The following is a 24,495-nucleotide window of genomic DNA, read 5'->3' as shown; positions in this document are numbered from 1 at the left end:
TGTAAATATCAAACTTGGAAACAACTTTACTGATGCCCAACCACCGGTAGATGACATCATTGCCCCATTTTATAGGAAATAAACACAGTTTCAGAGTCCATGGGAGAAATGGCTGTATTTTGGCAAACCTACATTTTTCTGCTGTCAATTATAAAAGAACGGGACGGGACAAAAAGTAGGGAGTCTATTCTGTTATTTGGTAGATTCGGTTTATATATAATTATTGAATGTAATATCACGTGAGTATTGGAAATGTAAAAATTTTCTATAATGACTGGCAGTGAATGAGTTTATCCAAAAATCGATTTGATTTAAATTAGAAATGAAGAAGAAGGGGAAAAGGCAGTTGTAGCCCACATGCTGTTTTTGTGGGAAAAGGCACTTACAATACAAAATTAATAAACGTTTCAACAAAAAACAAAAAAAACACAAAAAAGACACTTTAATGTCTCTATTTGTCATTTTGTCTTGTAAAGCAGACTGGAGTAGATCATGACAATGTTGGTGAATTTCTGTACATTGAAGCAGAAATCATTTGTCAATCAAATAATTCGGAATCGACAATCGTTTGAATCGCGAATCGAAAATCGATTCTGAATCGAATCGTAGACCCAAAAATGGTCATCGAATCGAATCGTGAGACAGTCAAAGATTCCCAGCCCGACTAAAAAAGCAGGAAAATGTAATAAAAGTGGCTTTCTATTGGGATGAATAAAAGCATTAACACACCAGGCAGGTGGAAGGCAACACACACGTTCAACGTTCAAGTGGCTTTTGAATGCTTTTCTCTGATAATCTGTCTAAAGGTAAAGCTGAGTGAAGTGAATAGCCTGTTATACCAATTCACCTACAAATTGCTGGCAACAACATTAATTTACCTCCTGGTGCACAATACGTGCAATGAATATTGTTTGTGATGTGTCTTTTTTTTAAATGAAATACAAATTCCAACTAATAATCAAACGTTCATCCACTCTTCACTTGCCATTCACAATTACACGTGATAGCCCAATATAGTGAAGCTGCTCTATTGGTGTGCAAGTGGAGGGGAGTGAAGCAGCCTCGCAGCGCATCATGTTGGCGCAGAGAGATAAACATGCAGAGGGAGGGAGAGAGAGACACCCACTTAAAAGAGAGGAGCAAGGCCTGAGGCCAGGTGCGAACGAGGGGAGCCAACGTGAAGAGGCCACCGAAGCGACGAGCGGGTTGTTTGTGTGTGTGTTTCCCGCATGACAGGAATCTCCGACGTGTGTTTCGAGCTGCCAACAAACACGGCTGCTGGCGAGAAAAGACATTCAGTCAAGGGGTAGTGAAATTCCATCAAGCTCGCACCAAATCGGTTCTTCGGACAATTCACGTGATAAATGCAAACAGTACACGCGTCATAAAAAAATAGACAAGATTTCAATGGCCCTCCAACGGTTATTTAGTTTCCTGCCTAGACGGGCTGTCGCAGAAATCAAAACTATAAAAAAAAGAAAGCGCTGCAAAATGTCTCCATCCATGTAATTTCACTCCTTTGGCTACGCTTAACTTTGGCATGACTAGTTTTCTATCTAAAAGGGATGCAGTAGAAAATAAAAGTTTAAAAAAAAAGGTGAGGGGGTGAAGGGAGGGAGGGGGGCACATCAATACTAGGGCTGGGTATTGCCGCCAACCTCACGATACGATACGTATCACGATACAGTGGCCACGATACGATACGTATCGCGATACATATGTATCCCACATAAGACACATTTTATTTTATTTTTTTTAACAAAATATAGGAAAAATGGTACACTGAGACACGCGCCATGTTAAGTTTATAAATAAATAAATGTTGACATTCTTCCTCTGCTTTCATTTTTCTTAGCATGACACAGTGTCCAATCACCGGTGAGCTATTTTTTGCATTAATTGAAGGCAATTAACTTCAAAGACGCTGCTGGTTTTTATTTTTTAGGTACAATGCAAGCCGCAAAGGCAAACGTGAACTGCCGATTTAAAGTTAACGAGCAATATCGATTCGATTCTGTGATGAGGCCCGCAACGATATATTGCCGTATCGATTTTTTGAGCACACCCCTAATCAATAACTCAAAATCACTGCTCTCAACCACCTTCTTTCAAAAGCCGACTGCAATGGACTTTGGCCTGACTTGCTTTCCGCCTAAATGGGTTGCTCTCGGAATCAAAGGTAAACAAAAACGTATTACTTCCATACCTTCCAAGGTAGCGTATCAAAATCTCTGAGTCGGAATCCTTGCATCTCTTATACTCTGCTGCCACCTGCTGGCCGTTTTTTGTAATAATAATAATAATAATAATAATAATAATAATAATAATAATAAAAAAGACGTTTTTGGGACCATTGCGATATTTAAAATAGAATGTTTTTACACATTTTTGGTACCAAATTAGTTAAGTTGGTGGCTTGGTGATGAAGCGCTGCCTCCATGAGTGAAAACGTCTGGCTTTATGTGGGCTCACTTTTCCCACCAGACTCTGCACTGTTTGAGAACATGTCTCTAACCTAGTCGCAACTCCCTGACTTTTGTCATTGTAAAAAGTGAGTATGGGGGAAGCATGCAGATGCTCATTTGCATGAGACAGATCGTATGCTGTCATTATTAATCTTTTGTAAGACACATGAAAACAATTTTAAATTGTAAAATGCTCATGTCTGCTTTAAAAACTGTACAGTAATTTTTGAAACACTAACAAAAAGTGCTGTCTACTCCCACAGCCAGCAAAGAGAGATCCCCTGTCCTTCAACCCTCTCTCGCTACGCTCCTAATGACCTTCCTCCATTACTTTCTGACAGCACCGAGTTCTTCAGCTTCTGTGTGTCATACTGCAAAAACTTTGCGGAGGAAAGCGAGTGGAGTTTTCTTTTTTTCGTCTTCGTCTTCGCAACACTGCAGGTCATGTGCGCCCGTTTGTGTGGGCAGAGCTGTAGACACTGCTGCCTTTTAATTACAGCAGCACTGTCTCTCCCTGACAATGCGTGTCGCACGCCCAACACACAAAAACGCACACCAACACATAGAGGCGCGCGGCGCACCTGCCACAAGGCAGATTGGATTTACACTGCATCAATAATTCAGCCGGGCCCGCCTAGATAGGCTCCAAAATGCATACATCCCCGCAGCACAGGTTGCCATTGAGTAAGTGATAGCGTTAATAGGAAGGCAGAATATTGCAGCACCCACACCTGGACCACTGAAGAAGTCCTTATTATTTTAAATGACCTCAGTTACTAAACCAATTATAGGCTCTGTAAAAAGCAACAATAAGGATATGTTTTATGAATCCGTCCCCTCTATTGGGCTGTTTTCCGAGCTAAACAAATCAAGTAACATTAAAATGCCACACCACACAAATAAAACACGATTGTGGCTTGAATTGTGTCCTACTTTCTTGTAAGATCTATTCATGCTTCAGTTATGCTGTGGCTAGCATTAGCTGTTGCTAACTAGTAGCGAATGTTTCTCAACATGGTAGTGTGTAAAATTTCAAAGAATAATTGATTTACAATACATGATGTTGATGTTTAGCCTATTTTCAAATGGCTTATATTAGCATATGCTAGCATGTGTTTGAATTTAAACTAGGCTATGCAGTTAACAGAATCATACCCACTAATTGTTAATGTTGGCTTGGCTAAGTTTAGCTTAGCATCTCAACATGCACGCCTGAATCATGTCCACCTGGAAATATTGGCTTACAAATAGACTGACAGGACAACTTAGCTTAGAATCCCATAATTAGGTTTTTCTAATTTACTTTCCTGCCTTAATTATGTGTGCCTAAAAATATTGACTTGCCAACAGGCTTAGAGACCAATTTCTTGGTTAAGCTTATTTCATATTTCATAATTACAATGTTTGAATTGATCTTTCTGCCTTTATCATGTGGGCATCTTACTTTTGGCTTGCTAAGCGGTTAAAATAATAGCTTATCTTAGTTGATTTAGCATGTTAATATTCACACTTTCAAAACTTGGAAAAAGAATAGCTTAAAATAGCATATAAGCATGTCACAGCCTACTATTGTTTCCATTTACATTTCTACCGTAACTCACTTCCACTTATTTGTGGCTTGCAAAAAGGCTGAAATAAATCCTTACCTTAATTTATCTTAACTCTTAACATTTGCACCTAAACTATTTCCACCTCCAGCTTGATATTGGGCTAAAAAGATAGCTTACTTTAGTTTATATTAGCTTCTTTCCTGTGTTTAATTTACCTTCATTAAACTAGGTGTGCCATTGACTATTAGCTTCTGCTACCATGCTAAAATCATAGCTTACCACGGATCAACATACCATCATACTCAACTATGTTGGTTTGCTGTCACGTTAATAGAACAACTTATCTTAGCTTATTTTAGCATGATCATTGTTGGATTTACCGTCACAAATACAACCGGGTCACAAAGCCCGTGCTAAATAGGAGCCTATGTCGAGAATACATTGTTATCTGACTCAAGGGCAAAGTACTTTTGGTATTTAGCGGGGGGAAAAAAGCTAGCGTTATTGATCAAACGAACCATTAGCACTTTATTGGAAACACTTAGAAGCGAATTCCCTTCAAATGTTTGGTGAAAATGGATCTGCTGGCATTGGATAATGCACTTGCACGCGTCCATTAGGCCGTTTGACAGTCACCCATAGAGTAAACATCAGCAAGAATGTTTGACCTTGGAAGGCACAATCTATGTTAGTTTGTTTTTTTGTTTTTTTTCCACAAGTACATTTCTGAGTTAAGAATTGATGAATTGTCTTGTAATTTATTCACTTGGATGTTAAGTAGCTGTGAGTGCGTGCGTGTATGTGGAGGGGGAATTCTGAGGCATTTATAACAATTGCTCTTTTCTTTTCCCAAATCTGCATAATCATTGAGGTTAATTCAACTGCAAGCTGGTGCGCTATTGTCTTTGACCGTGCCTGCTGCCGCTGCTTAAATGAATACTTTTGTGACAGACGAGCGCCGCCTCAGAAAAGTCGCGGAAAGAATCGAAAGGGAAAATAAATGGCTGGCGCTTGAGGACAACAGCCTTTGTGATTTACAGTTCTTCTGCGATAAGACTTTTTTTTTGTATCTGCCTTAACAGTTTCCGGCAAAGTGAATGTGGTTGACTTAGCTACAAATATGATAACGCGCAATAATCACTGCACTGACAAGGAGGTAAGAGTGTATGGAAGAAAAAAAAATCTAGTAGAAGCTTCAGAAAAAAACAACTGAAGCTAGATTTCTACTAAGGAACTATTCGTTGTCCAGTAAAATCTAAGGGTAACCATATCTCTAAACTTTTGAAAGGACATGAGCAACGGTTGAATATTTCAGTACTTTTTGCACTCCTTCTTCTATAACAAGGAGATGAAAAGGCAAAACATACAACAGGTGTTTGTCCCGTGAATCGACCAGTACATCTCCAAGGATGTCTCCTACCCGTATGCCTTTCAGTGATTCGTCCAGTCTTATCGATTGCAACCTGTTGACGGCACTGTTTGACACTCTAAGATCAGTGGTCATCCTGTTCCATAATGGTTTCTGTTCTCTGTACCAAGATTGGAGACTTTTTTTCCTACACTTAGCAGTTAAGCGTGTTAAGCACTACCGTTATTTCCCTGAGCTCTCGACATACTCGATCTGTGTCCTTGACATGATTGACAACTACAAAATACCTCAACAAGGCTCTTGGATGCCAAGATAAAACCAGTGCGAGTGGCATTTGGCGACTCTTGTTGCCTTGCCAAGTGCCACCTGACTCCAGGTCTTGAAATAACGTCTGGGATTGGGCTGGACTACCAAGGTTGACTGACTCCCACGGACTATCTGCTGAGGTGCTTTCAAGGCTTTTCTCTACTTGAGTGCTCAATTAGTGGCTGAGGGTCACGCCGAGAAGGGGGACTACCACTGATGCTCGGCTCAGCTCGACAGGGTGTTCCTTAGATTTTCTTTAACAGACGTTTCAATAAAGAATACTGGCGGTACAAATGTAAACTACAGTACATTGAAAGAAGCCGGACTCGAGACGGACTTTGGTGACCACTGAGGTCATGGAAAAGACACACAAATCAAGTAGCAGTGCTGGTTTAACTACGCAGTAAAGACAACCATAAGAACCCCTGAGGGTAAACATGTTGGACTGAAACTCTTCGACTCAATGACAGCACAATAAAACAAGAGACAGGCACTATATTTAAAAAAACACACACACACAGAGATAATCAAGGAACCACTTGACTTTCACAGAGTCATTTTCACTTCTTTGGCTCTTGGTTTGTTGACTTTATGGTCCGAGATTGCGGATAAAAGCGCATTTACACATTCAGGGGGATAAGCTTCATTCAAACAGGCAGGTGTTTGCGACTGGCAAGTTCATTTCATGAAACAGTAAACGACAGAGCCCTGCAAAAAAAAAAAAAAAAAATAACAAGAGCCCGGGCCTAGCCAACATTTCTGCAGCGCTTCCTCTCTCCCATTGCCTCTTGCTCCTTTTCCTTTCCCCTGCACACTCACTGAGGAGTGGCAAGTCAAAAAGCCCCACACAGTGGTAGGCATCCTGATCCCGGAGTGCCTTTCACATGGTAAACAGTTTTGGGGCTGGAAACAGTATTGTGCGGTCATATAATACCGCATCTGCTTTATGGCATGGAAGAAATGCATTGTCACCAAGTGGCAGTGAAAGAGCCATTGAAGGGTAGCCAAGATTTTTCACCCCCACCCCCCAACGCCGAGGCTTTGACCGTGACGCTGTGCATGGAGGGTTGTGCTCTGATAAACCCGCGAGCTAACCCTCTGACTTTGGGTTGCAGTTGGCATAGCTAAAGAAGACTCGAGTGACAAAACGACAAACAGACCCTAATGAGCTTTTGCATCCAATCTAAGAGCAGCCGAGTGGGTTTGAACGCTGCAGTGAGCTCTCAGAGTGAAGCAGAAAACATTCTGCTCGCAGGCTCCGAATTCAGGCACATGTAGGTGTTACTGCCACGGAGTCATAAATCATCCAGCACAGTACAGCAATCTGTGGGAAGCCTCCATACATTCTCTCCATCACAAGGACATCAGACAACACCAACATGCATCAACTACCGTTGCAGCTACCATTTCAAGATTTTCAGTCCCGTCCAAAAAGTATTGCAACAGCAAGGTCAATTCCGTGGTTTTGTAGTGTACTGAAGAGATTTGGGTTTCAGATCAAAAGGTGACTATGAGACAAAGTTCAGAATTGTTGTATTGGCTAACCTCAATGTTTGTGCAAGCTCAGTAGCTGGTTGATTTTCTCCCATAGACTCAAGTCTCAGATCTTCATGTTTGCTTAACAGAAAATGCAGTTTTCACAGGTAAAACCCAAAGCCCAAAACTAGCACCATCTGCAGTTTATTAAGCAACCAATCTAGAAGGCAACACCCGAGCAACGAGAAACAGTCACATGTTCCACTACTTTTGCTCAATTAAAAACTGGTTGGGTTCCAACAAAAGGTGCTCTCTTCTGAGTTGTTTAATCGATCTAGATGTAAATGCCATGAAAAAAAAAGCTGGAATTCTCCAATTTTGTCTTACTGATCTTTTGGTCTGAAACCCAAATGTATTTGGTATATAATAAAAACAAAGCAATTGACTTTGTTGTTCCATTCCAGTACTTTTGGTAGGGACCATATGCTTTAGTGTTGACAAGCCTGAGTTTTAGAGGACCAACACAACACCCAATGATGACCCAGCAGGCCACAACTAAAGCGAGGTACACACACTGATAATTGGGCCGAATTGTTCTTTGGTTCGGTGGTTATGCATTGACAGGACAAGCTTCTTACTCCATAAGTCTGGACGGTCATAACATTCCAAACATGGTTTGCAACGGAGAGTGAGATGAAGAGGCTAATTTCCAATGGTGCCTTTCAGCAGTAAGAGCACTTTTGCAAATCCAAAGTCAACCAAAGAGCTTTCTGTAAGTAATTGCTCCAAAAAGCTAGGATCGATTCCGGCGGCCAGTAGCGATACTTTTTAATGACCACAATTACTTTCACTTGTTTGTTTAGGTGCACAGCAGGGAGAATGCAGTAAATCAGTCAAAGATAATTTAAGACAAAATTTTATTCATGGCACATACATGGATTGCATGTGAGAGTTCGATAAAGTTGCTTGTTTTTAATTGTGGCTAATAGCAGCGAGAGCACGCTAACAAACCTGAAGTCAATTAAAGAACAAACTTTTCTTTTAGTGATCGTTCCAACTGAGTGGAACAAAGGTAGGATCAATTCTGGCAGCCAGTGTGCATAGGAAAATATTTTCTTTTGGTTGTTGAGCCACACATTCCTATCGCATGTATTGACGATTGTTGTTGTTTCCAAAAATGTTATCTTTTTTTTCTTTCAAGTCATATCTTTAAATTGAGTTTTCCATGCATTCCAGTTCATTTGTTTTCACATTCAACGTCAAATTCGGGCACAACAATCCATTGCCACAATAGACCGCAACGCATTTTTTCGACCCATTCACGTCAATCGCATACCAGCGATTTTGCTAATTTTAGCATCACAAAAACACAAATATGTCGAGGTTGCTCCGGCTTGAATTGACAAGAGTCGCGGCAGAGAATGAAGGAGGTGTGAATGAAGGCGGTTCGGCACGCAATTGTCCAGTGTTATGTAAAAGAGCCACTTTTATACTATTTGACCATGTCTGATGTGATTGTGGTGGTGGGGAATTGGCAGCGTCAATCAAACTGCAGAGCTGTGATGAGCTGTCTTTACCTACTCTGTTTTGCTATAATTCCACACAATAAATACATTATAAGTCACAAGAATGTAAAAGGAGGGCACTTCTTGTCACTCTTCATAAGAAATTCTGCCACACTTCAAGGAGAGGCCATCGTTGAAACTTACTTCCAATTGTGCGGCTTCATCTGCTTTGAAATAAACATTAATAAACATTTTCTACCGAGGCCAGTGTCATTTAGGCTGGATTGACACTGCAGTTCCCAATTCCAATTTAATGTCTGAATGAAATTTTGTTGACGGTCAAATTCTATTTACATTTCAAGTGACACGTACACAATATTTGTTGACACTGAGAAAACACATGAAACAACCCACAAGCGCAGGCTCCTAAATTTCATGAAAAAAAAAAATACACAAGCCTCAGCACCGCAACAACATAAGAGTAAGCAATAATACATGAATAATACATAAATGCTCCAAAACGTTTAGTTGGTTGACTCTCCTCTCACCCTCTCACCGATTTAAATGGGGCTAACCTTCACGTTGCTCATCTGGCTTCTGTCAGCATTTTGCTTATTTCATGATGGAAACAACCCTAATGTAGCATATTTAGAAATCGTACCGTGACAAAATCTGCAAACGTCCACACAAAGGCCAAAGCGTAAATTTGAACCCCAAAAACTCAGAACTGTCACGTGGAAATGCGAACCACCTACACCGTGATCCTTGACTGAATCCGGAGAAGAAAATACAAACAGCTGCAACGAGCTAATGATGCCTTGGAGACATGTTAAGATTAACACGGTATAGCCTCGGGCCTCCAGTCGGTACATTGTTGTGTCAAGTGAAAATAAAGGAGCCATATTTCAAATCTAAAAGGAAAAATCTACGTGAACGGGGGGGTGCGTCCTGGTCTTTAACCCAAACCTGACCCCTGGCTCTTGTCACATCGTCCTCACATCCTTGAGATCAATAGTGGTCTCCTGTTGGGAAACCGTTGAGGCGCAATGACCGCAGTTAACATCTAATCAATGGACAGTCAATCAAGTCAAAGTGGGAGCTACTTTGTTGGGTTTTGTTTCAAACTTAAGAGTTTTAGGGCAGGCTTAATTTGTGTACTGTTTCCAAGCCTGCAGACACAGTTTTAATTTGACTTCAAAGCACAAGAGGATTGCGAACGGTTTAGAGAAAACTCAGCATGAAATCATTTTTCCAATATCATTATCACCCCGCAACACACTACCCGGCCCAGTAGCAACATGAGCTGCATCCTGCTGGGGCGCCGAACATTAAGATGGTCCGGCGACATCAGACACGTAATTTAGCCGTTTGGTTTTCCGGATCCCCCGATAACCTGATCTGACACGCCCGTTCTTGCAGATGCTTTGTGCTGATTTCATCATCAGCCTTTGACAGCTCGCGCCGGTTTCAGATGATGGGAGCCGAGTTATCACGCTCTCCCAGGGTTGGGGGTTTGGATTGTAGGGCCAGGGGTAATCCTGAGGAGTTTGACTTGGGATGCCTAAGGCTTAATTAGATTTTTTACTACTGAGGGCCGTGGAGAATCCAATCAGTTCAACCTGTGTGCAGTTAGTTGCCTTATTCTGGTCTGATTAGAGACAAATCAGCAAGCAACGACTATGTTTAAAGGCTATGTAAGGAAAAAGGGAACTTGTATGTGGATATAATGAATGTTAATAGTTTGCCTAAGGGTTGGATCAGAGAGTTTAAAGAAAAACATTATCCTGGTAGTCTGGTATTTCTTCGCAAAATATCAGAGTAAAAAAAGACATTTGGTATTGCATCGATTGCACGAACAACAGGAGACGTCCTCATTAGACAGGCCACTTTAGAAGAAACTACAGCTGGCGGCAACTTGACAATTGCACCGTCAGCTTGAAAAAGTCCACTGAAAGCAAAGCATTTCACCATCTACGCTACAGAGTCCTTTACAGGCTTAATGATGCTTTGTGTAGTCATTTTTGTGACACGGTTGCAAATGCACTAAAAGAAAATCCATTAGTGTTTTGACTGGATTGATTTCCTTTTTGTTTTGTTTTTTACTATTCTGTTGTTCAAAAAAGTCTTATCGGTTCTCGCTCAAGTCACAATAAAAGCTGGGCGGGTTAAAAGAAAGTTCACATCATCTGACAGCTTTGACCCGTGTTGTTAATTGTTTTTCCATTGGGTATTGTACTTTTCTAAAGTCTTTCTACAAATGTGTTTTCAAACTGTCAAAACACTTAGAAGCGGTCTAAACATCTGTTTATTACGACAGGATTCAGGATTTTATAGCGCTTTATGAAGTGTTCGCACTTACAGTATTTCGTTTACGTACTGTTTACAACTGAGCTCAACAACTTTTAGAGTTGCAACCAGTTTTAAAGCTCACTCACAAAATACTTTGCCAGTGACAAGAATGGAGAACTAAATCACAGCAACTATTGCTCTTATACACTAATAGATGGAAATGGAAGAAAAGCAATTAATCCAAAGGAAAGCAAGCAGCTAAGTCGGTAGAAGAGATCAGAGTATCATCAGTAAAAGACCATTCAGCTATTTAAATCCCATGGGTACCAACATAGATTATAGAAGTGGCTTGAATAAATCCATAAGCATTTTGAAAGCCTGGCTTCATTTCATCATGGAATATTGACGTTTTTACCGCAGTAGCACTTTTTAATAGTCATGGAAAAGGCCATATGTATTAAACACTATGCAATTATTGTGCTTGGGACATGAGCAAACTCCTTTAGTATTCTATTTTTCATGAAAGGCCAAACATCTTAAGAGCGCCCCTTGACATCTCCACACATTGACATTTCAACTACAATCAACTTCTCGACAAGGAGCTGAGGTGAGAAGGCCACCTCAGTAGCACATCACAAATGGCCAGTAAGTAAAATTGTCCCATTTCTGCCCCGCAAAAGAGCCTGTGGAGGCGTTGTCCGTCTCGCCGTAACCCCTTTGAGTACCAAGTGCGCTCAATGACGAGATGCGGTCATTGTGCCTTTTGCCCTGGGACGCCCCAGAACCAGCCAACCTTGAAGTCCCAAGCATTGGGTCGACTTCACATGGGAAGTCTTTTGAATGTCTGCCAGCACAAAACCAATGTAAGGGACACCATTCACCATCAGGACCCAACCTGACAAAGACGGGATTGTGTGGCAAAAGAAATGTTTAAAAAAAAAAAAAAAAAATGAAACCGCCTCTTCCTGCTGTGGAGAGGTCTAAGAAGACGATTAGCAGCATGGTTCTTGTCAGTGAAAATTTACCAAACTACAAAAACAAACAAAGCCCCATTGGTGTTCATTCATCCATCCATTTTCAATTGTGCTTGTCCTCATCGGGTCTGAGAGAGCTGGAGAATATCCCAGCTCGCTTTGGGTGAGAAGGAGTGTAAATCCGGAACTAGACGACAACCAATTATAGGAGACATCTAGATAAACAAATTATACAATCACCGTGTTGCCCAGTGTGGTTCTTGTCAGTGAAAATTTTGTCAAAATACGGGCCGGCACGGTAGAACTCCAATGCACACCCTCACGAGTGGCCAAGTCTCAGCCGCTTGTTTTGCGATTTAAAATATGAATCGGGATGACATGATGTGGCGACGTTGCAAATTACGGCCAATCAAAATGCACGGAAGTTTTCACACAGACGAAAAATCAATTTCCTGGGTTTTCCCAGGATACAGGCGCCCACCACATGCTGCCAAATGATAGAAATAGGGTATATGCAGTACACTTGTACTGTTTTACAACAGAACCTAACCATATTTATAATTAACATATGTACCTACGGATGAAATAGTAAAGCCTGTGGTAAAAATATACGCGAGCGGCGTATGTAGCACTCTGGTTCCATTCAAATGAATGAGAGCGAACCCCACTTTTCAATATCGCCATTTTTTGGTCTTTATTCTCAACCATGTCCTCTTTCTTTAGCTACCTGCATCTTCCTTGACTGACGCGCCATCTTTTTACGGATTTAAAAAAAAGTGATGCAGTAAAACATATTGTCTGAGGGGCCTCAGAACATGATAAAGCAGGGATAGGGAACCCTGGTCCTCAAGAGTCACTGTCCTGCCTGTCTTCCATGCAGCTGATTTGACGAACAGGATCGTTATCAGGCTTTGCCAGAGCTTGCTGATGAGCTGTTAACATCAGTCAGCTGTATTGGAAAAGGGAGACATGGAAAACAGCTGCTCTCGAGGACCAGGTTTCCCCCTGCGATAAAGTCTTGCACAGTTCACATCACAAGAAGATCGTATGTTAAATTGGCCAATGTGAGGGCGTGAGCAGCCAACGGTCATTTATACGGTGGTCGGGTCCTACTCACATTTGGAAGCATGGAATGGAAGTCCGTAGTGAACCGAGGAAATCCTATAAACCAAGTGTGACTATACAAGATGAATGTAGCCTATAACTGCATCCAATACTCCAAAGAAAGGATATTCCAATTGGGCCATTTACGATGGAAACCGAACTGAATCCCAACGGTCATTTATGCGGTGGTCGGGTCCTAGTCACATTTGGAAGGATGGAACGGAAGTCCGTCGTGAACCGAGGAAATCCTATAAACCATCCAATACCCCAAAGAAAGGATATTCCACTTGGGCCATTTACGATAGAAACCGAACTGAATCGAACACTACTGGTTAGTGGAATCAAAGCTAAAGGGAATGCTAATAAATCAAGCTGCTATTTATCTATCCTCCACCTACACAATCCCGAGCAACCCCTCCTCCTCTTCAGAGCCAGGTCTGCAGCCAGGAATGATCTTTCCGACAATTACATCCTCCAAGCTTCTAAAGATGCCTCGTTCAGGGAGGCCGGCAGAAAACTGACCTCCAGGAGATTACGATGATTGCTCTTCCATAGCTCGCATTTGATCCTAAATTGGTCTGACACACACGCACACAAACATACATGCTCAGACACTCACACAGCACACGCTGTTTTATGGTGGTCCCCTTATGAGGGGGGTGGGGGGGATTGTTCCACCATAAATCATATTCATGAGCAAAGTTGCTCTCGTAGGGTGGTTGTGAACAATCATGTTCATGGTGTAAGGGGGTATGATGACAATTGCTAAACATCTCTTTTATAACAAAAAACCCTAACTGGCGTCACTATGGTAAACAATTAAATTGAATGTATCAATAAATCAATGGAACTTCCATGTGGTGTCAGGATGGATGAAACCAAAACGGAATATTTGGAAGCAGCACCAAATATAAGATTTTTCTGACCCCAATCCCTCCTAATAGTCACGAAGCCTCGCCAAAGATTATCTGGTATAGATTATATATTCCCCCACCCAAAGACGACATATCCGGACAAAACAACACAGCCAGGGCTGTCATTGTATGCTGTGCTTTTGATAACTCGCGAGACGTGCCAATTCATCTTCTGCTCAATGGCGGGATCTCCGATCTAGACTGAGATTTGTTTACCATCCCGTTCCTTTGTCTCCCCCTGGGGATTTTTTCCCAAGATTCCTGGGGCTGCGTATGGGGTTGGGTGGCGAGTAAGGGGGGTAAGGGGGGGAGTTATAGGATGAAAAAGAGGGAAAGAAAAGCCCATTGGTTTCAGCGACATCTCGAGCCAAGCTGTCATCTCTCTGGGATTAAGGGCCCTTCAGCGGTGGCTGCCGAGCTGCTAACATAGTGTCTTACCCTCGGGTGGATCGTGGGAGGGGTCCGGGGTGTGTGAATGAACAGTGGGTGATTGCATTAGGAGGCATGGCCTAAATAAGATCTTGAGGTCAGCGAGCCTTCTGAACCATGGCAAAGCCACTTTGTGTTTCCATGTCAACTTTATTCATGAGTGTCTCCCACTTTCCAGTTGATTCAATCGTTGTTGCATCATGTGCAGAGGCAACTAGTTAATCTACGCCTCCTCGCCGCTTATCTCACACCGCCTTCCCGTTTCTACAGGATGTAGGCTTACAAGCCGGCCTGTAAGAGTGTGGAAGCTTGGGCGGATTTCTTGGCATGACGGCGTTATGATCACAAAAAGACCTGCAGGATACATTTGCTGAGCCATTAGCCAACAAAAGCGAGCCACATCACAGAGTGGGATGTGCAGACATGTTTTTTTTTTTCCCCCTTAAGATTTATGCAAATACGGGGAAGGCTTGAACACATTCAGTCTCAATTCCCTGTGAATTTGGCCAGCGTACCCCCTGCCAGTGGCAAATGGAGTGCAGCCCAACTCCTGCTCATGACAAGAAGAGAAGCAGCAGCCCTTTGAGTGGGTCGACACCAGGTCACTGCTGGGCCGCCTCTCCAACATCTGCCGCCCGTCCACAGTTGGCCGGAACCACGGGTAGGCTAGTGCAACATGGTCAAGTGGTACGTTCAAACAGAAGCTTCAACACCCTGGTTAGTTCTGTGAACTTAATCAGACTGGGGGCTCTTTGTTCCAAATTAGACACATAATCCAGCCCTCCTCTTCATCCTCCACTCCCTAAAAGCTGAACAACACTCCTCCACTTCCTCTTCCTCAGTTTTCTATCTGTGCCAAAGCATCTCAAGGCAAAATCAGTTGACAGATGTATACAATTGGTCCACTACCACTGGAACCAAACAAGAAGAACCGCACAAGTTGGTCTTTGACCATCTTACTTGATCTGAACTCTATTTTGATTACTGCGTTCACACCTAACTAAATGTATCAAACTACATTTCTCCAAAAACAGTTTTTGGTCCACATCACTGTCTTAAGTCAGGTTTGATTTTTTTGGGTGGGTCAGATCTACTAGTCATAAAGACAGATTAAACCCTGCAAGAGCACATTCCATTATCTCCACTTGAAAAGAGAGCTGTTGTCACTTAAGCACATTTGTTTGAACACAAAAGAGCATCACTAATGCTTTGTTCCACAGTGAAGACTGTCATAACCTGACATGGGTAATAATGGCGTTCCCAGGGCAACCTGCATTGATTGAGCTTGAGGACCGCCACGGTGTAAAAGGCACCGATGTAAAGATCGGGGTCATCCAAGGACTACCACACCATATGCCAACATCACCTATTGTCTGAAAGCAGAAGGTACTCTCAAGGGGCCATCTCACCTATCTAGCAAAACCCAACAATGCCTGGAATTTCTTTATCTTGATGAATCATATGCTGATTCATCGGTTCGGATTAATGGATGAATGGATGGATGTAGAAAAGCACCTGTACCAAACAATAGTTTGTGTTTTTGTTCCAAGACTGATCTGTGAAAGGCAGTATAGTTCCACAGAGCAGCCAGAGTAGTAGAAGAACTACAAGAAGCTAGGCTACCTGTTATCTTGTAACTATATTAGGGTTGCAAAACTCTCTATCTTAACCATTTTCCAAGCAATCACTTTTAACACATCCCACACTTTAAGCTAATGGAGGTGCCCAGAAAGTAAAAACCCTGCCACAGTTTGGCTTTAGCTCCCCGGAAGTTGGTTTACCTGCCGGTTGAGTAGAAGCACCTGTGGCTAATGCCAACCTGTGGCAGGGTTTTTAACTTTCTGGACTTGAGTTGAGTTGACACCTCTGATAATGATAATCAGGCATCAGGGAATCGGACCATTGCTGGCTTTAATACTAAGGGAAGAAAAAATTCAATTTTGTCCCAATTTGCGGTATGTGTGTGACCCTGCTTAACAAACAATAAGACACTTTTGGCCTTTTTGAGTGATTAACGACTAAATTCCTCCAAGGTATTGATGATCCCTCATCTCCCAGTGATGTTTCTTTTCAAATTAGCAAACCAATCAGGGGTTATTCAACCAGATTCAAGTATCTGTTTTTTCAAAGGAGGACATGCCAGAGCAGCTGCGGATTCTTTTAAGCTCTTAAAAAGTCATAAATCACCTCAAATCAGCGTTTATGAGTCACCTGTCGCCATCCTTTTCCGATAATCGTCTCGCGCATGTAAACATCAACAGTTGCAGCTGTGCGGAGGCAGAATCGCAATGATGTGTCAATCCCCGTTAGACCTGATGCCTAACTGAGTGTGAAACTCTTAATTGTGCCCACCAGCTTGCAACCATCGAGGCCCCCAATTCACACTGTGTGTATGAGATGAACATGCAGGTCCTTCTTTGCATGTACTCATCCGCTCCCTGCATAGATTTGTCCAAACTACAACTGGAGCCAATGTTCAGGCAGCCGTGAACAAGGGAGGTGGGTGGATTTAAGGGTGGGGAGGGGGGTTCTCTTTCCCTCTGTGCTCCTCTAATGAGGCCCTCATCAGTCCCAAAGTACGCCGAACACTGGTTGGGAGAGTCCAGGGGATGACAGCGCGCTGTGTGTGACTGGACCGCTGGGAAGGAACGCCCAGATCACTGGTGACACTAATGGATCCGCATGGGCCTCCTCATCAGTCCCCGGAGATTTGGACCTGACATGGCAGAACGGCACTCGACTGCTCGAGATTGTATCCATTCAGGACTGGCGCACATGTCAAAAGTCTATCAGTCAGTCAAGATGAACTGACCAGTGATACAGTACTTGGATTAGGACGAGATTACATCATTAGGGGAAATTATACACAGTGCATTGTTATTATTTTGAGTAAAATTAGTGGAAAATATACCATGTCGATATGCTTACTAAAGTGAAATTAACCGTACTGTTTCCACAAAGGCCATTTTTGACTCATCAAACTGAGTCCTAGGTCAAACAGATCGCCACATAACAAGCCTCCGGGTTGCATACCACTTCCTCTCAGCAATGATGCACTCTACGTCACCACCAGTGACACAGTCCAACTCTTCTCTGTGAGACACTTTGTCCTGCCCCGTGGTCGGCGGCGGTCACCGTGCCGCAGACAGCGGCTTACAGAAGGCGCCTTGATGACAGTCTGCGTGCCTTCACCAACCCACGGACCGAAATCGGTGGCATTTTCCCTCCAACACCCAAGCTTTTCCCACAGCCCCCTCAGGCACTGGTTTTAGGCCAGCGGGGTGACCGACCGGCGCTTCCACAATAACCCCAAACGTGTGTGGTGTTAATCCCTCGGTTATGCAAATCTCCCTCCGGCTGGTGCCAATTGCAGCTGCTACGGGTGAAAGTTAAGATGGCAGCTCAATGTAGGCCACTAACTTGTCCTGATTTTCCACATCATGTCGGGGACCACGGTGGTACAACACAGACCTCTTTCTATTTCCGTCTTTCTTATGTCTTGTCATCATAGGGCTGTAAAATTTAATGTAACAAAGTAAGGAGGAGAAAGTACAGATACTCTCTGTTTACAGGAGCATACGTAAAGTCATCAGAATCTATACTAATGTGATGGTGCCTTGAGATTCAAGTGACCCGACACGAGTTTTTCAAACAAGCATTTAGTGAACAATTCAAAAACAAAACAAAGCAAAAGAAAACAAAAACAAAAAAGTTGATTATTGCCACTCTAAGCTGAAATGTACTCTCGAAATAACCATAGAACAAAGAGAATAACAGTTGTGTATTTAAAACAGCCACATAGCTTAGCTGTTAGCCCGTTAGCTTAATGCTGTTGCTAACATAACGGAGAATGCCATAGGCACGGGCTAACTATTAGCATCTATGTTGTGGTGTTATTTGTACTTAAATAAGGAAAGGTAGATGTGAGTGTTTTGAGTTTCAAGCATAGTTGAGGAACAATAAGGCACCATATAATAGTTAACTGAACACCTAAATTCAGTACTGTACAAATCATTAATTCCCACCCCTACTGTAGAGTGAAACCCATCAAAAAACTCAAACAAATACAAGTCACTGCCTGTTTTTACATTCAACGAGACATAAGGCCCCCAGAGTAGCGGGGATACTGTTATCTTCTTACACAGATTAACAGTAGTCTGCTCGGGGTGCATAAACATTACTAGAAAGTGTGTCAGTGCGTTGCGAGAGCAGGAGGAACAATGAAGCCAGGGGGGTCATTAGCATTGGCATTAATGTGTCTATTTGAACAAGGAGCGAAAGTGTGCGGGCTAACCATGTGTGCGTGTGTGAAAGTGTCTGGGGATGAGCGGGAACATGGAGTAGAAGCCGGGAGAAAGGAGGTAGAGGAGAATGAGGAGGGGGTGCATAATAGTGAGCTCCCCCCTTTGACTGAAGCTTTAACCAGACAGAGGGATGAAGAGATGGGAGTGGGGTGAGAATGCGCAGTTGTTTTGCAAGGGGGAACACACGGAAAGGGGTGTTGGTGGTGAACCTCAAGAGGGAGAGGGAAAGGGGGGGTTGGTTGGTGATGGTGAGGGCCTTTCATCAGATTGAGAAGCAAACAAATGGAGCGATAGGCGCAAACAAGCCGTTGTCACGAGTGGTGATATGAACATGAGGGGGAATTAAAAATGTGGACGAGAAAAGCAGCTTAGAGATTTGTGTGCGCGGCTTTTCCGGCGACAATGGGCCCAAAAACAACTGTCAACTGTCAAAGTCCATGTATATTATACACACTTTACATTTTACCTCACATACAATACATTACATAGGACCACATGCTTCCTAACTTGATGAATGACAAAATATGTGCCAGCCCCCGAATAATTATTGGGAAAATTGGCTTTTTTGTTAAAAAAAAAAAAAAAAAAAATGCATTTAAACCTCCAATATGTGTTTTCAATGACAAAAAGTGTTTAAAAAAATGTAAATTTAAAACATTTTCAGAAAAAAAAAATCAGTGAATTGGTGTTAATTAATTAATGTGTTAATTTGACATTTTTCAAATACACTTTAAAATCTTTACCTTTAAAAACATTTTTCCACTTGCTGTCGACTAAAGATGACATCACTCGTGCTAGGAAATAGGTAATGAGTCTAATGACCAATCACGGCTCACCTTTTTGTGGGCTTGGTCAGTAAACTGAACCGTGATTGGTCGTTACCTGTTTCCTCAGCACGGGTGATGTAAACTTCAGTCGACAGCAAGTGGCAAATTCAGTTTTTAAAAGGTATCAATTGTTTATGAAAAATAATGAAGTTGTCACATCCATTCATCCATTTTTTGAACTGCTTGCTCCTCACAAGGGTCGCGGGGGGCGCTGGAGCCTATCTCAGCTGGCTATGGGCAGTAGGCGGGGTACACCCTGAACTGGTTGCCAGCCAATCGCAGTTATAACATTACCTTATTTAAACCCCAAAACGTGTAAATACGTGTTTTAATATTTTGTCGTTCGCTCCCAAAAACCTATTTATACGTTTTGTTTTGGGTTTTTTTTTTAATGCTCGAGCATACAGAAGGCTTTGATACAGCTTTTGACATGAAGAGGTTGCTTAAAGCAATGGTAGTTATTACAAAAAAAAAAAACGGCCAGCAGGTGGCAGCAGAGTATAAGAGATTAGCCAGGACAATGTTGCAACAAGCTCTTTTTGCCAGTGTTTTCAACCGGTTTGTAAATAATGATGAAACGTAGCTGTATTCCAATGCTAATTGTTGTAAAACGGAAACAGATACAAATAACACTTTTTTCCTGATCAAAAAAGAGACTCTAATGTTTCCTTTGGTAGGTTCCATGTTTTTATAGCAATAGAACAGAATATTCTGTGGACCTTTCAAAATCCAGTAAAACAGATGGTAGCGAAGCAGGTTGCTTCAGTGAAAATGACTGGGAGCGAATAAGTTAATAGACAAAATATCTTCTTACTGTTGAAGCATGGCTCAATGAGTCAAGTATCCTTTTAATCCTTCTGTCTGTCACTATAAATCACTGTCATAGATAGACCAACAAAGATACACCATCTGAGTGTAACTGGCAAGTCTTATGTGACACACCTGATGATCTTTAACAGCACAGTGGTCTGTGATAAACTGTGCTTGTCTACTGTGCATATATGTTTAATTATCTCTGGTTGCAGATGGACAAAATATTAGGTACAGGAATGCTCAATATGCAGTAGCACATCATTGTAAATCACAATAGTAATCCACCTGAAAACTGAGCATTATTATTATTATTTGTCTATCCATCTCATTCAGTTCCTCCTGACAGCACACAATGTAAACAATGCAGAATGCGGTGCACCACATGGAAGCTATCAGCTATAACACATTTATTTGGCTTTGAAATAAATATGCAAATAATGTTAAAACATGCACGTATGGATGCCTCGCGTCATTTGGTTGCTTCGCAGAAGATGCCTCTAGCTGCATATCTCGTGCACAAACTTGACAGTGAAAGCCTTCCACGTGTTTTTTCACCCCCCATTCTTTCTCAATACTGTCTGTAAAACATTATGAAGAGTGCAAATCAGCAGGCTTACCTTTGCCTTCACTGGTCTCCGCGTGGGAGTGTCCACTCGCAAGCGATGCTTTCTCTTCCACCTCCTCGTCTCCGGATGGAGTCCCGCTCACCGCCTGCACTCGTCTTTACTCTCATTCCTCTCCCTCTCTCTCTCTCTCTCTCTCTCTCTCGGCTCTCCCACTACCACACACGCACGCGCACGCACACACTCATAATACTCGCGGGAGCGCGCAGTTTGCTCTCCGGGGCGCGCGCTGCTGACGTCCGGATGCTTTTTTTTTTTTTTTTTTAACTATTTTTTTGGGTAAACGCAAAAGTATCACAGATGGGCAACAGCTGGGCGAGTTAAGGATTAAAAAAACAATAATAATAAAATTTTAAAAAGCTAAACGTTTTCCTTTTAATGCACATTAATGGTTGTAGTGTAGTGTAGGATTTAATTCCAAAGGCAACATAAAACAATTGTTTCATCAATTAAATGATTCCATTGTATATCAAAAAATAAAGCAATAATACCAGAAAAAAAACAACATTTGGTCACAAATTTAGGCACACTTACATATGTAACTTTGTAACAGTGGTAACCGGACCAGTCTTATTTTATTCGGCAGTGGAAGAAACAGTTTGTTTCGATACAAAAAAAAAAAAAAAAAAAAAAAGTTTCAATTTTGTAATAAATGCCAATCTGAACATCAAAATGCACCTCCTGGTTCAAAGTAGGGATGTAACGATATCCAAACATCACGATAGGAAATTATCACGATATGAAGGTCACGATACGATAATTATCACGATATTGTAGGGGCATTGACGATATTTAAAAAATATTACAATATTGTAAAAAAAAAAAGAGAGTTCATACTAAAAAAAAAAAGCACAATATTGTGCTTTTTTTTTTTACATAAAAGCAATGCATATAAACCACCTACAATCTCTAATAACAACATTGCAAATGCAAGCACACATTGATCGCTTCACAAGCAAATTAAGTTCCCCTTCATCTGACAATTAGCATAGATTTTAAACATAGAAGGCCAAAACATCCCTAATGAAAATTAAATTGCACTAATAAAATAGCCACTAGAGGGTGCTAGATCTGCACAAATGGAAATCAACCTAACTTTTTTTTTTTTTTTTTTTTAACAGATGTGTTCCTCTTAAATATTGGGAACATGACGACGATATTGTGGCAGTTTTAATATCACGATATCACAATATTGCCCTTATCGTGACATCCCTAGTTCAAAGATTACATAAAATGGCAAGACTGTACAAATTGTTCCATAGTGAATAAAATTTGGGGCGTGAAAAAAAAAAAGTGTTTACTTTGCAATCTGTTTATTTACTGAATCTTTTCATAATGTAACACGATTGGAACAAGCCCCCATTAGCAATAACTTGATTCAGAACCCCATTGAAATTGAATGGCTTCATCCATGTTATACGTGTCACAAGGTTGCGTAGTTGTGCCTATACGATATTCCCAAGTAGCCAAAATCAAAACAACATGGGAAAACGGGCAAAGCATTCATTCGCTCTTGCGCAATAACCGCTCCATGTGTGACGTTTGTCATGCACACGAATTGAGTGCTCCACTGCATTATTAAATACACGTAGTTCTTGTATTTATTTGCAAAGGTTAAGCAGTACTTGTGTCGTGCAGGTAGCCTTGAACTTAGAAGAACCCCTCTTGAGCATCATCAGGCATGATATGCATGAGGGAAATCATATGAGAGTTGAGTACTGGAGGCAGCCTGAAAGCAGAAAAAACGCTCAGTATAGCATTGGAAGGAATTTACTAGTGGGAATCAATCCTCTATGGAAATGAATCTCAAAAAAAGTGTGGTGCACTTGCAGAATCCCTGTTTTGGTACTCTAAGTACAGTTCACTTAGTACAGTATTTAACTTTTAAGTTCAACACATTTGCATTTAATCTTTATTTTAATGAAGAGCCAGTTCCTCAGTAAGCTGCAGTAAAAGTTCTTCACAGAAGATAAAGACAATATACAGGATAAAGAACGTAGAACCTTGCGAGCAGTTTTCAGACTGTCCAAACCTTTTCATTTGAGGGCCACATCAGGATGCAAGGGCCACATAATGTTATGAAAATAAATTGTGTTTAGTCCTAAAAATTGTACAAATAAATTATTTGTGCTTTTAAATATTTAGAAAAATACTACAGTATATAAACACATTTATTTGTAATACGGAAGTAGGGTTATAGTTTTGGAATTTTTAATTTCAGTTAGTTTTATTAGTTTTCAGGGTGGTTCTGTTAGTTTTTATTAGTTTTAATTATTTAATAAATGCTTAATTTTAGTATTAGTTTGTTAGTTTTAGTATTAGTTATTTTTTTGTGTGTATTACTTGTTCACAATATTTAAAAAACACCATGGGAGCGACATCATCTGAAGGTGCTTTTCTATTGGCTGCTGCTAGATGATGTCACTTCTGTGTGACATACTTTCAAACGTCATTATTCCGGTTCATATCAAAATGAATCTACTAAAAATCACACCAAAGACAAAAACGAAGGACATTTCTGCTATGATTATAGTTTTAGTTAGTTTCGTAAACATAAAATGTAATTTCAGTTAGTTTTCGTTTTTTTAAAAAGTACTTTCGTTCTTATTGTTTTTTTTAATCATTTCAGTTTTACGTTATTTCGTTAGTTTTAGTTAACTAAAATAACCTTTAATAGCACCTGTGTTTTTCGACACCCTCCCCTCTTACTTTGACCATCTCCAAACATTTTTGTTTTTATTTTATTTGAACTGAGTCAAATGCCATTTTTAGCATATGTCGCGGGCCACTAAAAAACGGACGGCGGGCCGCAAATGGCCCCCGGGCCATAGTTTGGACACCTCTGCTCTAAACAGAAAGTAGCTTGTTAGCATAATGTAGTCCAAACAACAAAAGGGGCATTTCAGGACACTGTCCATTATTAAGCACGTCACTCATTTTGCAAATAAAACTCTTGTCATATCTTCCTTTGGTATCAGTCGCGGCTGCAAAACTAATTAAGTGCTAATGAGCTGGCTTTATTTGCTGCAGCTTGAAATGTAATTGAGCCCCAGTCGCTTACATTGGTTAAGATAACAACAAAATGAGCCAGCACAATTCTGCCGCATGTAATCTGTATGTCAGTCTATGCCCAAGGTGCAAATGAAAAATCAAATTAGTGATGCGATTCTAGCCGAGGGGAAGAAGCCAGTTCATGAGTTAGATGAGTTTACATCCAAAGTGGATGCATTTCCTCTTCCGGGCTGCTGTGTAATTACATTTGGGTGTGTTTTTTTTGTTCTATTGAGTGGGAGCAGCCGTTATTGTTTGTTAATTGTGTTAACATGCATGGAGGTCAAACACGTAAACACACAACAAAAACTTGCCTCGCTATATACAGTTACATGTTTCAAGGAAAATTGTTGGGTTTATTTATGTCACCATTTCAATCATTTATACTAAGTTGAAGCATGGCCTGACATTGCAAAAAGAGACAAGTGTGCTTGTGATCATATATTGGAGAAGTTGATAACGTCAAAAGCTAAATGCCCCCTCCCAAAAAAAAAAA

The 24,495-nt window shown here is 41.3% G+C and overlaps 1 protein-coding gene across 14 annotated transcripts in view; it reads right to left on the bottom strand.

Moving 5' to 3' along the window:
- The window catches only part of LOC144016331 (neuronal cell adhesion molecule-like), a 91,810-nt gene extending 70,735 nt beyond the window's left edge, over positions 1–21,075 (bottom strand). For 13 of the 14 annotated variants that reach the window (XM_077517311.1, XM_077517317.1, XM_077517323.1 and 10 more), the window contains exon 1: positions 20,943–21,075. The gene's annotated coding sequence lies outside the window, so the exon portion shown is untranslated. The remainder of the gene's footprint in view (positions 1–20,942) is intronic. The other variant, XM_077517313.1, reaches the window with a different exon arrangement.
- Positions 21,076–24,495: the final 3,420 nt, after the last annotated feature.

This window comes from Festucalex cinctus, chromosome 3 (assembly GCF_051991245.1).
Source record: "Festucalex cinctus isolate MCC-2025b chromosome 3, RoL_Fcin_1.0, whole genome shotgun sequence".
NCBI classification, from domain to species: Eukaryota; Metazoa; Chordata; class Actinopteri; order Syngnathiformes; family Syngnathidae; genus Festucalex; species Festucalex cinctus.
The sequence above is the reverse complement of the archived record's forward strand: the minus strand, read 5'-3'. Positions and strand labels throughout refer to the sequence as shown.